Source organism: Syngnathus scovelli, unplaced genomic scaffold (genome assembly GCF_024217435.2).
Source record: "Syngnathus scovelli strain Florida unplaced genomic scaffold, RoL_Ssco_1.2 HiC_scaffold_97, whole genome shotgun sequence".
NCBI classification, from domain to species: Eukaryota; Metazoa; Chordata; class Actinopteri; order Syngnathiformes; family Syngnathidae; genus Syngnathus; species Syngnathus scovelli.
The window spans coordinates 30,001-42,500 of record NW_026061682.1 but is presented as its reverse complement, the minus strand read 5'-3'; positions in this window follow the sequence as shown (position 1 = coordinate 42,500).

The window sequence follows — 12,500 nt, the reverse complement described above, 5'->3', positions numbered from 1 at the left end:
CCCCGACCGCCACCCCCCGACCGCCACCAGCCGACCGCCACCAGCCGACCGCCACAAGGCGACAGCCACCATCCCCAAGCGCCATCCCCGACCGCCACAAGGCGACCGCCACAAGGCGACCGCCACCAGCCGACCGCCACAAGGCGACAGCCACCATCCCCAAGCGCCATCCCCGACCGCCACAAGGCGACCGCCACAAGGCGACCGCCACCAGCCGACCGCCACAAGGCGACAGCCACCATCCCCAAGCGCCATCCCCGACCGCCACAAGGCGACCGCCACAAGGCGACCGCCACCAGCCGACCGCCACAAGGCGACAGCCACCATCCCCAAGCGCCATCCCCGACCGCCACCCCCCGACCGCCACCAGCCGACCGCCACCAGCCGACAGCCACCATCCCCAAGCGCCATCCCCAAGCGCCACCCCCGACCGCCACCAGCCGACCGCCACCAGCCGACCGCCACCAGCCGACCGCCACCAGCCGACAGCCACCATCCCCAAGCGCCATCCCCAAGCGCCACCCCCGACCGCCACCAGCCGACAGCCACCAGCCGACCGCCACCAGCCGACCGCCACCGGCCGTTCGCGGTGTGCGCCGCCGTTCCCCAAGCACCCTCCGGGACGAAGCCGGAGCCAGAGAATAGCAGCGGTGGTGCGTAAAAGCTGCGGCCGGGCCTCGCGGAAGGTCCCCGGGCGGCGAGCTGCGGAGCCCCGGCCTCCAGCTTCCACCAGGTAATAGGACCGGGCGCGCGTAAAAGCTGCGGCCGGGCCTCGCGGAAGGTCCTCGGGCATCCAGCGAGATCACACGGCCCCCACCGGAGGCGGCTAGCGCCTCCGTAGAGTAGTACCGGCCCGTGGAAGCGGCCGCCCGTCAGCCTGCGTTGCCAAACCCCATTCATTTACAACGGCGTGTCCGCCAGAGGGCGCACTTCCCCCGGCGGACCAGCCGGCGGGGCTCGTTAGAGAGTGTATCCGCCTGGCAGTGCCTCCTGGACGGCCTGTATTCCGGACCGCGACCGCTAACTTACGGGAGCCTAAACGGCCCGCGGACCAGCCGGCGGGTCCTCCGTGAAAGCCTATCCGCCTGGCGGTGCCTCCTGGCCGGCCTGGATTCCGGACCGCGACCGCTCACTCGCGGGACCCTAAACGGCCCGCGGACCAGCCGGCGGCTCCTCCGTGAAAGCCTATCCGCCTGGCGGTGGCTCCGGGCCGGCCTGGATTCCGGACCGCCACCGCTCACTCGCGGGACCCTAATCGGCCCGCGGACCAGCCGGCGGGACCTCCGTGAAAGCCTATCCGCCTGGCGGTGCCTCCTGGCCGGCCTGGATTCCGGACCGCCACCGCTCACTCGCGGGACCCTAATCGGCCCGCGGACCAGCCGGCGGATCCTCCGTGAAAGCCTATCCGCCTTCGCCGGTTCCCCGGCCGGCCACGGGTGGCGAGAATCCGGCCTCCTCGCCCGGAGCGCGCTTCGACTTGGGCGAAAAATGCACCAAGTGCCAAACCCCATTCATTTACAACGGCGTGTCCGCCAGAGGGCGCACTTCCTCCGGCCGGCGGGGCTCGTTAGAGAGCGCGTCCGCCTTGGCCGGTTCCCCGGCCGGCCACGGGTGGCGAGAATCCGGCCTCCTCGCCCGGAGCGCGCTTCGACTTGGGCGAAAAATGCACTAAGTGCCAAACCCCATTCATTTACAACGGCGTGTCCGCCAGAGGGCGCACTTCCTCCGGCCGGCGGGGCTCGTTAGAGAGCGCGTCCGCTTTCGCCGGTTCCCCGGTCGGCCGCGAACGGCGAAAAGCCGGCCTCTTCCCCCGGAGCCCGGTGGGCGAATTTTTTTTTTTTTTTTTTTTTCAAAGTGCCAACGGCTCTCGCGCCGCGCTGCGTCCGCCTTCGCCGGTTCCCCGGTCGGCCCGAACGAGCGAAAATTCGGCCTCTTGCCCCGGAGCCCGGTCGGCGAATTATTTATTTATTTATTTATTTATTTATTTATTTTTCCAAAGTGCCAACGGCTCTCGCGCCGCGATGCGTCCGCCTTCGCCGGTTCCCCGGTCGGCCACGAACGGCCAAAAATCGGCCTCTCCCCCCGGAGCCCGGTCGGCGAATTATTATTTATTTATTTATTTATTTATTTATTTATTTTTCCAAAGTGCCAACGGCTCTCGCGCCGCGATGCGTCCGCCTTCGCCGGTTCCCCGGTCGGCCACGAAGTATTGCGCATGATTATACGCGATGTTAATATTTATTTAATTATTAAATAAATACATACATGTGTTTATTAATGATATACGCGATGTTAATATTTATTTAATTATTACCTATATTATGAATAAACTAACGGTGATTTTACACGATTTGACTACATACGTGACCGTGATATAGTGCCGAGGGCTCCCGCGCCGTCACGCGTCCGCCTTGGCACGGGTCGCCCGCGGCAGCGAGCGTTCGGCTCGCGGGGGTCCGCGGGGTGTTATTAGGGAGTGCGGCAGCCGTGCCGAGGCTCCGGCCGGCCGCCGGAAGTCCCGCGGGGGAGCGTCGGAGCTCCGCGAGGCCGGCCGGGGAGCCTCTTAGTCATCGCCCGCGCTCGCGGTGGTCCCGGTCGCTTAAAGTGCCACGGGAGGCGTAGCGATGCGAGTGAGTGTGCGCAAAGTGCGAGAGGCGGTGCATTTACGCGCCGTGTCCGCGAGAGGGAGGCAATTCCCCGTTGCGACCTCCGGGAGATCAGCGGGCCGCCGAAAAGGCTCGGCCGGGGTGCCTGGAGCCTCCTCGGGCGTCGAGTTAGGAGGGGGGCGCGCGGAGAACCGGCTGGATGTCCCCTGGAAGCTCAGCGGGCCGTGGGAAAGGCTTGGCCGGGGTGCCGGAAGCCTCGGCCGGCTTAAAAGTGAGGAGGAAAGCGCGCGGAGAACCGGCCGGAGGTCCCCTGGAAGCTCAGCGGGCCGTGGAGAAAGCTTAGCCGGGGTGCCTGGAGCCTCGGCCGGCTTAAAATGTGAGGAGGAAAGCGCGCGGAGAACCGGCCGGAGGTCCCCTGGAAGCTCAGCGGGACGTGGGAAACGCTTGGCCGGGGTGCCGGAAGCCTCGGCCGGCTTAAAAGTGAGGAGGAAAGCGCGCGGAGAACCGGCCGGAGGTCCCCTGGAAGCTCAGCGGGCCGTGGGAAACGCTTGGCCGGGGTGCCGGGAGCCTCGGCCGGCTTAAAACGTGAGGAGGAAAGCACCGGGAGAACCGGCTGGAGGTCTTCTGGAAGCTCAGCGGGCCGCCGAAAACGCGTAGCCGAGGTGCCGGGAGCCTCCTCGGGCGTCAAAAGTGAGGAGCGACGCACCCCCGAGAACCGCCCGGGTCCTCCAGCCACCGTTGAAAAAGACGTCGAGTCAGGCTACCTTAAGAGAGTCACAGTTACTCCCGCCGTTTACCCGCGCGGAGCGTCATCGCCTCCGCGAACCGTCAAAAATAAATAAATACATAAATAAATGTCAAGTGAGCCTACCTTAAGAGAGTCGTAGTTACTCCCGCCGTTTGGCCGCTCAAAGTGTCATCGGAAGCGGACCCACGCAAGTAAGTGTGCGCAAAGTGCGAGAGGTGGTGTTTTTACTCGCCGCGTCCGCCAGAGGGAGGCAATTCCCCGCCGCGGCGGCACCGGCAGCTTCCGAGCGTCTCCCCGAGCGGGGGGGAGATGAGAGCCGTGCGAGGTACCAGGTGGAGCCGGACGGCGCGGTGCTTCCAAGCAGCCGATCCGCTGGGCTTGGAGCTATTTTCGGCCACTTGGCGCGCGAGCACGGCCTCCCGGGTGGTGCCGGGGGGTGGTGCGTGAGCGCGCCGGCCGCTGGAAGTCCCGCGGAGGAGCGCCGGAGCTCCGCGAGGCCGGCCGGGGAGCCTCTTAGTCGTCACCCGGGGCCGCCGGAGCACCGGGGGGTGGTGCGCGAGCGCGCCGGCCGCCGGAGGTCCCGCGGAGGAGCGTCGGAGCTCCGCGAGGCCGGGGAGCCTCTCGGTAATCACCCGGGGCCGGCGGAGCGTTATTCGGCCGCTCTGCGCGCGCGCGCACGGCCTCCCGGCGCCTCCGCGAACCGCCAAAATAAATGTCAAGTGAGCCTACCTTAAGAGAGTCACAGTTACTCCCGCCGTTTACCCGCGCGGAGCGTCATCGCCTCCGCGAACCGTCAAAAATAAATAAATTCATAAATAAATAAATGTCAAGTGAGCCTACCTTAAGAGAGTCACAGTTACTCCCGCCGTTTACCCGCGCGGAGCGTCATCGCCTCCGCGAACCGTCAAAAATAAATAAATTCATAAATAAATAAATGTCAAGTGAGCCTACCTTAAGAGAGTCACAGTTACTCCCGCCGTTTACCCGCGCGGAGCGTCATCGCCTCCGCGAACCGTCAAAAATAAATAAATACATAAATAAATAGATGTCAAGTGAGCCTACCTTAAGAGAGTCACAGTTACTCCCGCCGTTTACCCGCGCGGAGCGTCATCGCCTCCGCGAACCGTCAAAAATAAATAAATACATAAATAAATAGATGTCAAGTGAGCCTACCTTAAGAGAGTCACAGTTACTCCCGCCGTTTACCCGCGCGGAGCGTCATCGCCTCCGCGAACCGTCAAAAATAAATAAATACATAAATAAATAGATGTCAAGTGAGCCTACCTTAAGAGAGTCACAGTTACTCCCGCCGTTTACCCGCGCGGAGCGTCATCGCCTCCGCGAACCGTCAAAAATAAATAAATACATAAATAAATAGATGTCAAGTGAGCCTACCTTAAGAGAGTCACAGTTACTCCCGCCGTTTACCCGCGCGGAGCGTCATCGCCTCCGCGAACCGTCAAAAATAAATAAATACATAAATAAATAGATGTCAAGTGAGCCTACCTTAAGAGAGTCACAGTTACTCCCGCCGTTTACCCGCGCGGAGCGTCATCGCCTCCGCGAACCGTCAAAAATAAATAAATACATAAATAAATAGATGTCAAGTGAGCCTACCTTAAGAGAGTCACAGTTACTCCCGCCGTTTACCCGCGCGGAGCGTCATCGCCTCCGCGAACCGTCAAAAATAAATAAATACATAAATAAATAGATGTCAAGTGAGCCTACCTTAAGAGAGTCACAGTTACTCCCGCCGTTTACCCGCGCGGAGCGTCATCGCCTCCGCGAACCGTCAAAAATAAATAAATACATAAATAAATAGATGTCAAGTGAGCCTACCTTAAGAGAGTCACAGTTACTCCCGCCGTTTACCCGCGCGGAGCGTCATCGCCTCCGCGAACCGTCAAAAATAAATAAATACATGAATAAATAGTCAAGTGAGCCTACCTTAAGAGAGTCGTAGTTACTCCCGCCGTTCGGCCGCTTAAAGTGCCACGGGAGGCGTAGCAATGCGAGTGAGTGTGCGCCAAGTGCGAGAGGCGGTGTATTTACTCGCCGTGTCCGCGAGAGGGAGGTAACTCCCCGTTGCGACCTCCGGGAGAGCAACGGGCCGCCGAAAACGCTCAGCCGAGGTGCTGGAAGCCTCGGCCGGCTCTCAAAGCGAGGCGCGAGGCACCGGGAGAACCGGCTGGAGGTACCCTGGAAGCTCAGCGGGCCGTGGGAAACGCTCAGCCGAGGTGCTGGAAGCCTCGGCCGGCTCACAAAGCGAGGCGCGAGGCACCGGGAGAACCGGCTGGAGGTCCCCTGGAAGCTCAGCGGGCCGTGGGAAACGCTCAGCCGAGGTGCTGGAAGCCTCGGCCGGCTCACAAAGCGAGGCGCGAGGCACCGGGAGAACCGGCCGGAGGTCCCCTGGAAGCTCAGCGGGCCGTGGAGAAAGCTTAGCCGGGGTGCCGGAAGCCTCGGCCGGCTTAAAATGTGAGGAGGAAACCGGCTGGACGTCTTCTGGAAGATCAGCGGGCCGTGGAAAATGCTAAGCCGAGGTGCTGGTTGTCGAATAAGGCTCCGCCATCTCGTAGAAGGTGCTAATAAAGTTCATATCCGCTCGGCTGGAGGTAATTGGCCCGCGGACCGGCCGGCGGGACCTCCGTGACAGCCTACCCGCCTGGCGGTGCCTCCTGGCCGGCGTGCATTCCGGGCCGCGACCGCTAACTTACGGGACCATAAATGGCCCGCGGACCAGCTGGCGGGACCTCCGTGACCGCCTATCCGCCTGGCGGTGCCTCCTGGCCGGCCTGGATTCCGGACCGCGACCGCTCACTCGCGGGACCCTAAATGGCCCGCGGACCAGCCGGCGGGACCTCCGTGACAGCCTATCCGCCTCCCGGTGGCTGCTGGCCGGCGCGGATTCCGGGCCGCGACCGCTAACTTACGGGACCCCAATTGGCCCGCGGACCAGCCGGCGGGACCCCCGTGACCGCCTATCCGCCTTGGCCGGTTCCCCGGCCGGCCACGGATGGCGAGAATCCGGCCTCCTCGCCCGGAGCGCTCGTCGGCTTCGGCGAAAAATGCACTAAGTGCCAAACCCCATTCATTTACAATGGCGTGTCCGCCAGAGGGCGCAGTTCCCCCCGCGGACCGGCCGGCGGGACCTCCGTGACAGCCTATCCGCCTGGCGGTGGCTGCGGGCCGGCGCGGATTCCGGGCCGCGACCGCTAACTTACGGGACCCCGATTGGCCCGCGGACCAGCCGGCGGGACCTCCGTGACCGCCTATCCGCCTGCGCTGGTTCCCCGGCCGGCGCGAATTCCGGGCCGCGACCGCTAACTTACGGGACCCCGATTGGCCCGCGGACCAGCCGGCGGGACCTCCGTGACCGCCTATCCGCCTGCGCTGGTTCCCCGGCCGGCGCGAATTCCGGGCCGCGACCGCTAACTTACGGGACCCCGATTGGCCCGCGGACCAGCCGGCGGGACCTCCGTGACCGCCTATCCGCCTGCGCTGGTTCCCCGGCCGGCGCGAATTCCGGGCCGCGACCGCTAACTTACGGGACCCCGATTGGCCCGCGGACCAGCCGGCGGGACCTCCGTGACCGCCTATCCGCCTCCGCTGGTTCCCCGCTCGGCGTGGATTCCGGACCGCGACCGCTAAATTACGGGACCCAAATTGGCCCGCGGACCAGCCGGCGGGACCTCCGTGACCGCCTATCCGCCTTCGCTGGTTCCCCGGTCGGCCACAGATGACGAATATTCGGCCTCTCGCTCTGGAAGTCCTGCCGACTTAGCCGAAAATTTTCTAAGTGCCATCGGCTCTCGCTCGGAAAAGTGTCCGCCTCGTCTGGTTCCCCAGCTCGGCCTCAGAATTCGAAAATTCGGCCTCTCTGAGGTACCAGGGGTAGGCTTTATGTACTTGGTCCCCCCAGTTAGTGTACTCATCACTTTACCCCCCTTTCGCAAAATATAGTCGGCACGTATGTGCAGAACTGTTTATTTTCATTTTAAAAATTTTCTAAGTGCCAGCGGAAGCTGTCACACGAACTGTCCGAGCTACCACGGTGCCCATCCCGGGCAGTGACGGCAAAAGGCCGATGTGTGTTTGATGGAAGTCTGAATAATTTCTAAGTGCCAACGGCTCAACCGCCGTAAAGTGTCCGCCTCGGCTGGTTCTCCCGGTCGGCCCGAACGAGCGAAAATTCGGCCTCTTCCCCTGGAGGTCCGGAACATTTTGGCGAATATTTTCAAAGTGCCAACGGCTGTTCCGCCGTAACGTGTCCGACCCGGCTGGTTCCTCCGGTCGGCCCGAACGAGCGAAAATTCGGCCTCTTCCCCTGGAGGTCCGGACGACTTTGGCGAATATTTTCTAAGTGCGAACGGCTGTTGCGCCGTAACGTGTCCGACCCGGCTGGTTCCTCCGGTCGGCCTGAACGAGCGAAAATTCGGCCTCTTCCCCTGGAGGTCCGGACGACTTTGGCGAATATTTTCAAAGTGCCAACGGCTGTTGGGCCGTAAAGTGTCCGACCCGGCTGGTTCCTCCGGTCGGCCCGAACGAGCGAAAATTCGGCCTCTTCCCCTGGAGGTCCGGAACATTTTGGCGAATATTTTCAAAGTGCCAACGGCTGTTGCGCCGTAACGTGTCCGACCCGGCCGGTTCCTCCGGTCGGCCCGAACGAGCGAAAATTCGGCCTCTTCCCCTGGAGGTCCGGAACATTTTGGCGAATATTTTCAAAGTGCCAACGGCCGTTCCGCCGTAAAGTGTCCGACCCGGCTGGTTCCTCCGGTCGGCCCGAACGAGCGAAAATTCGGCCTCTTCCCCTGGAGGTCCGGACGACTTTGGCGAATATTTTCAAAGTGCCAACGGCTGTTGGGCCGTAAAGTGTCCGACCCGGCTGGTTCCTCCGGTCGGCCCGAACGAGCGAAAATTCGGCCTCTTAACCCTGGAGGTCCGTTCAAGTTTAACGAATAATTTCTAAGTGCTAACGGCTGTTGCGCCGTAACGTGTCCGACCCGGCCGGTTCCTCCGGTCGGCCCGAACGAGCGAAAATACGGCCTCTTCCCCTGGAGGTCCGGAACATTTTGGCGAATATTTTCAAAGTGCCAACGGCTGTTGCGCCGTAACGTGTCCGACCCGGCTGGTTCCTCCGGTCGGCCCGAACGAGCGAAAATTCGGCCTCTTCCCCTGGAGGTCCGTTCAAGATTAACGAATATTTTCTAAGTGCCAACGGCTCTTGCGCCGAAAAGCGTCCGCCTCGGCTGGTTCCCGATGTCGGCCAGAACAAGTGAAAATTCGGCCTCTTCCCCTGGAAGTCCGGCCGAGTTCGGCGAATATTTCCTAAGTGCCAACGGCTGTTCCGCCGTAAAGAGTCCGACTCGGCTGGTTCCCGATGTCGGCCAGAACAAGTGAAAATTCGGCCTCTTCCCCTGGAGGTCCGTTCAAGATTAACGAATATTTTCTAAGTGCCAACGGCTCTTGCGCCGAAAAGCGTCCGACTCGGCTGGTTCCCGATGTCGGCCAGAACAAGTGAAAATTCGGCCTCTTCCCCTGGAGGTCCGTTCAAGATTAACGAATATTTTCTAAGTGCCAACGGCTGCTCCGCCGTAAAGCGTCCGCTTCGGCTGGTTCCCGATGTCGGCCAGAACAAGTGAAAATTCGGCCTCTTCCCCTGGAGGTCCGTTCAAGATTAACGAATATTTTCTAAGTGCCAACGGCTCTTGCGCCGAAAAGCGTCCGCCTCGGCTGGTTCCCGATGTCGGCCAGAACAAGTGAAAATTCGGCCTCTTCCCCTGGAGGTCCGTTCACGATTAACGAATATTTTCTAAGTGCCAACGGCTCTTGCGCCGAAAAGCGTCCGCCTCGGCTGGTTCCCGATGTCGGCCAGAACAAGTGAAAATTCGGCCTCTTCCCCTGGAGGTCCGTTCAAGATTAACGAATATTTTCTAAGTGCCAACGGCTCTTGCGCCGAAAAGCGTCCGCCTCGGCTGGTTCCCGCGGTCGGACACAAAATGTGTCAATTCGGCCTCTCTGAGGTACCAGGGGTGGGCTTTATGTACTTGGTCCCCCCACTTAGTGTACTCATCACTTTACCCCCATTTCGCAAAATATAGTCGGCACGTATGTGCAGAACTGTTTATTTTCATTTTAAAAATTGTCTAAGTGCCAGCGGAAGCTGTCACGCGAACTGTCCGAGCTACCACGGTGCCCATCCCGGGCAGTGACGGCAAAAGGCCGATGTGTGTTTGATGGAAGTCTGAATAATTTCTAAGTGCCAACGGCTCAACCGCCGTAAAGTGTCCGCCTCGGCTGGTTCTCCCGGTCGGCCCGAACGAGCGAAAATTCGGCCTCTTCCCCTGGAGGTCCGGAACATTTTGGCGAATATTTCCTAAGTGCCAACGGCTGCTCCGCCGTAAAGTGTCCGCCTCGGCTGGTTCCCCCGGTCGGCCAGAACAAGTGAAAATTCGGCCTCTTCCCCTGGAGGTCCGGAACATTTTGGCGAATATTTCCTAAGTGCCAACGGCTGCTCCGCCGTAAAGTGTCCGCCTCGGCCGGTTCACCCGGTCGGCCAGAACAAGTGAAAATTTGGCCTCTTCCCCTGGAGGTCCGGAACATTTTGGCGAATATTTCCTAAGTGCCAACGGCTGCTCCGCCGTAAAGTGTCCGCCTCGGCCGGTTCACCCGGTCGGCCAGAACAAGTGAAAATTTGGCCTCTTCCCCTGGAGGTCCGGAACATTTTGGCGAATATTTCCTAAGTGCCAACGGCTGCTCCGCCGTAAAGTGTCCGACTCGGCTGGTTCCCCCGGTCGGCCAGAACAAGTGAAAAATCGGCCTCTTCCCCTGGAAGTCCGGCCGAGTTAAGGCAAATATTTCCTAAGTGCCAACGGCTGCTCAGCCTTAAAGTGTCCGACTCGGCTGGTTCCCGATGTCGGCCAGAACAAGTGAAAATCCGGCCTCTTCCCCTGGAAGTCCGGCCGAGTTAAGGCAAATATTTCCTAAGTGCCAACGGCTGCTCAGCCTTTAAGTGTCCGACTCGGCTGGTTCCCGATGTTGGCCAGAACAAGTGAAAATCCGGCCTCTTCCCCTGGAAGTCCGGCCGAGTTAAGGCAAATATTTCCTAAGTGCCAAGGGCTGCTCAGCCTTAAAGGGCCCGACTCGTCTGGTTCCCGATGTCGGCCAGAACAAGTGACAATTCGGCCTCTTCCCCTGGAGGTCTTTTCAAGTTTAACGAATATTTTCTAAGTGCCGACGGCTGCTCCGCCTTAAAGCGTCCGACTCGGCTGGTTCCCGATGTCGGCCAGAACAAGTGACAATTCGGCCTCTTCCCCTGGAGGTCCTTTCAAGTTTAACGAATATTTTCTAAGTGCCAACGGCTGCTCCGCCTTAAAGCGTCCGACTCGGCTGGTTCCCGATGTCGGCCAGAACAGGTGAAAATTCGGCCTCTTCCCCTGGAGGTCCGTTCAAGTTTGGCGAATATTTTCTAAGTGCCAACGGCTGCTCCGCCTTAAAGTGTCCGACTCGGCTGGTTCCCGATGTCGGGCAGAACAAGTGACAATTCGGCCTCTTCCCCTGGAAGTCCGGCCGAGTTTGGCGAATATTTTCTAAGTGCCAACGGCTGCTCCGCCGTAAAGAGTCCGACTCGGCTGGTTCCCGATGTCGGCCAGAACAAGTGACAATTCGGCCTCTTCCCCTGGAGGTCCTTTGAAGTTTAGCGAATATTTTCTAAGTTCCAACGGCTCTTGCGCCGAAAAGCGTCCGACTCGGCTGGTTCCCGATGTCGGCCAGAACAGGTGAAAATTCGGCCTCTTCCCCTGGAGGTCCGTTCAAGTTTGGCGAATATTTTCTAAGTGCCAACGGCTGCTCCGCCTTAAAGTGTCCGACTCGGCTGGTTCCCGATGTCGGGCAGAACAAGTGACAATTCGGCCTCTTCCCCTGGAAGTCCGGCCGAGTTTGGCGAATATTTTCTAAGTGCCAACGGCTGCTCCGCCGTAAAGAGTCCGACTCGGCTGGTTCCCGATGTCGGCCAGAAAAAGTGACAATTCGGCCTCTTCCCCTGGAGGTCCTTTGAAGTTTAGCGAATATTTTCTAAGTGCCAACGGCTCTTGCGCCGAAAAGCGTCCGTCTCGGCTGGTTCCCGCGGTCGGCCGTAATAGGCGAAAATTCGGCCTCTTCCCCTGGAGCGACCTCCAAATTTGGGCGAAATTTTTCTAAGTGCCTAAAGGTACCAGGGGTTTGGGTACCAGGGGTGCAGTACGAACTGGTCTTTTGTCAACCCATGTACTTTTTCTAGAGTACATGGGTTGGTCCCCCCACTTAGTGTACTCATCACTTTACCCCCCTTTCGCAAAATATAGTCAGAACGAGCATGGGGGACGCAATTGTTTTCCATGCAAATCAATTGGGCCTGGTCCGAGCGCTGGTAACGGCCGCCAGCAAGCGTCCCCTGCTCGGATAGCAGAACTGAAGAAGGCACGGCACTTCCAGAGAGAGAGAGAAAATTTTCTAAGTGCCACATTTCTCAAAAATTTTCAAAGTGCCACATTTCTCAAAAATTTTCAAAGTGCCACATTTCTCAAAAATTTTCAAAGTGCCACATCTCTCAAAAATGTTCAAAGTGCCACATCTCTGAAAAACTTTCTAAGTGCCACATCTCTGAAAAACTTTCTAAGTGCCACATCTCTGAAAAACTTTCTAAGTGCCACATCTCTGAAAAATTTTCTAAGTGCCACAGCACGGCTGTGAAATATTCAAAGTCCTACAGGCATTGGCAGAATCCGCGGACGGCCGTCTGCTCCCGGCGGCCGCCGCGAAGCTACTACCCCCTCCCGGGGACGGCTGTCTGCTCCCGGCAGCCGTCCTTACCCCCCTCCCCCGTTTGCACCGCCTGAAGTTAGACCCGCCTTGGTAGGGCCCCCACCGGCCCCGGCTCGCCGGCGTTGGGTGGACGGTTCCTGCCCACTTGCGGGTCCCGGTCGCTTGGCAACCGACCGGGGAGGACCAGCCGCCTCCTTAAACACAGGCTGGAAGGGAAATCCGATCAAGCTACGGAGGACCGGCCGCCTCCTTAAACACAGGCCGGAAGGGAAATCCGATCAAGCTACGGAGGACCGGTCGCCTCCCTAAACACAGGCCGGGCAAAAATCTGCGAATGGGCCCGTCAA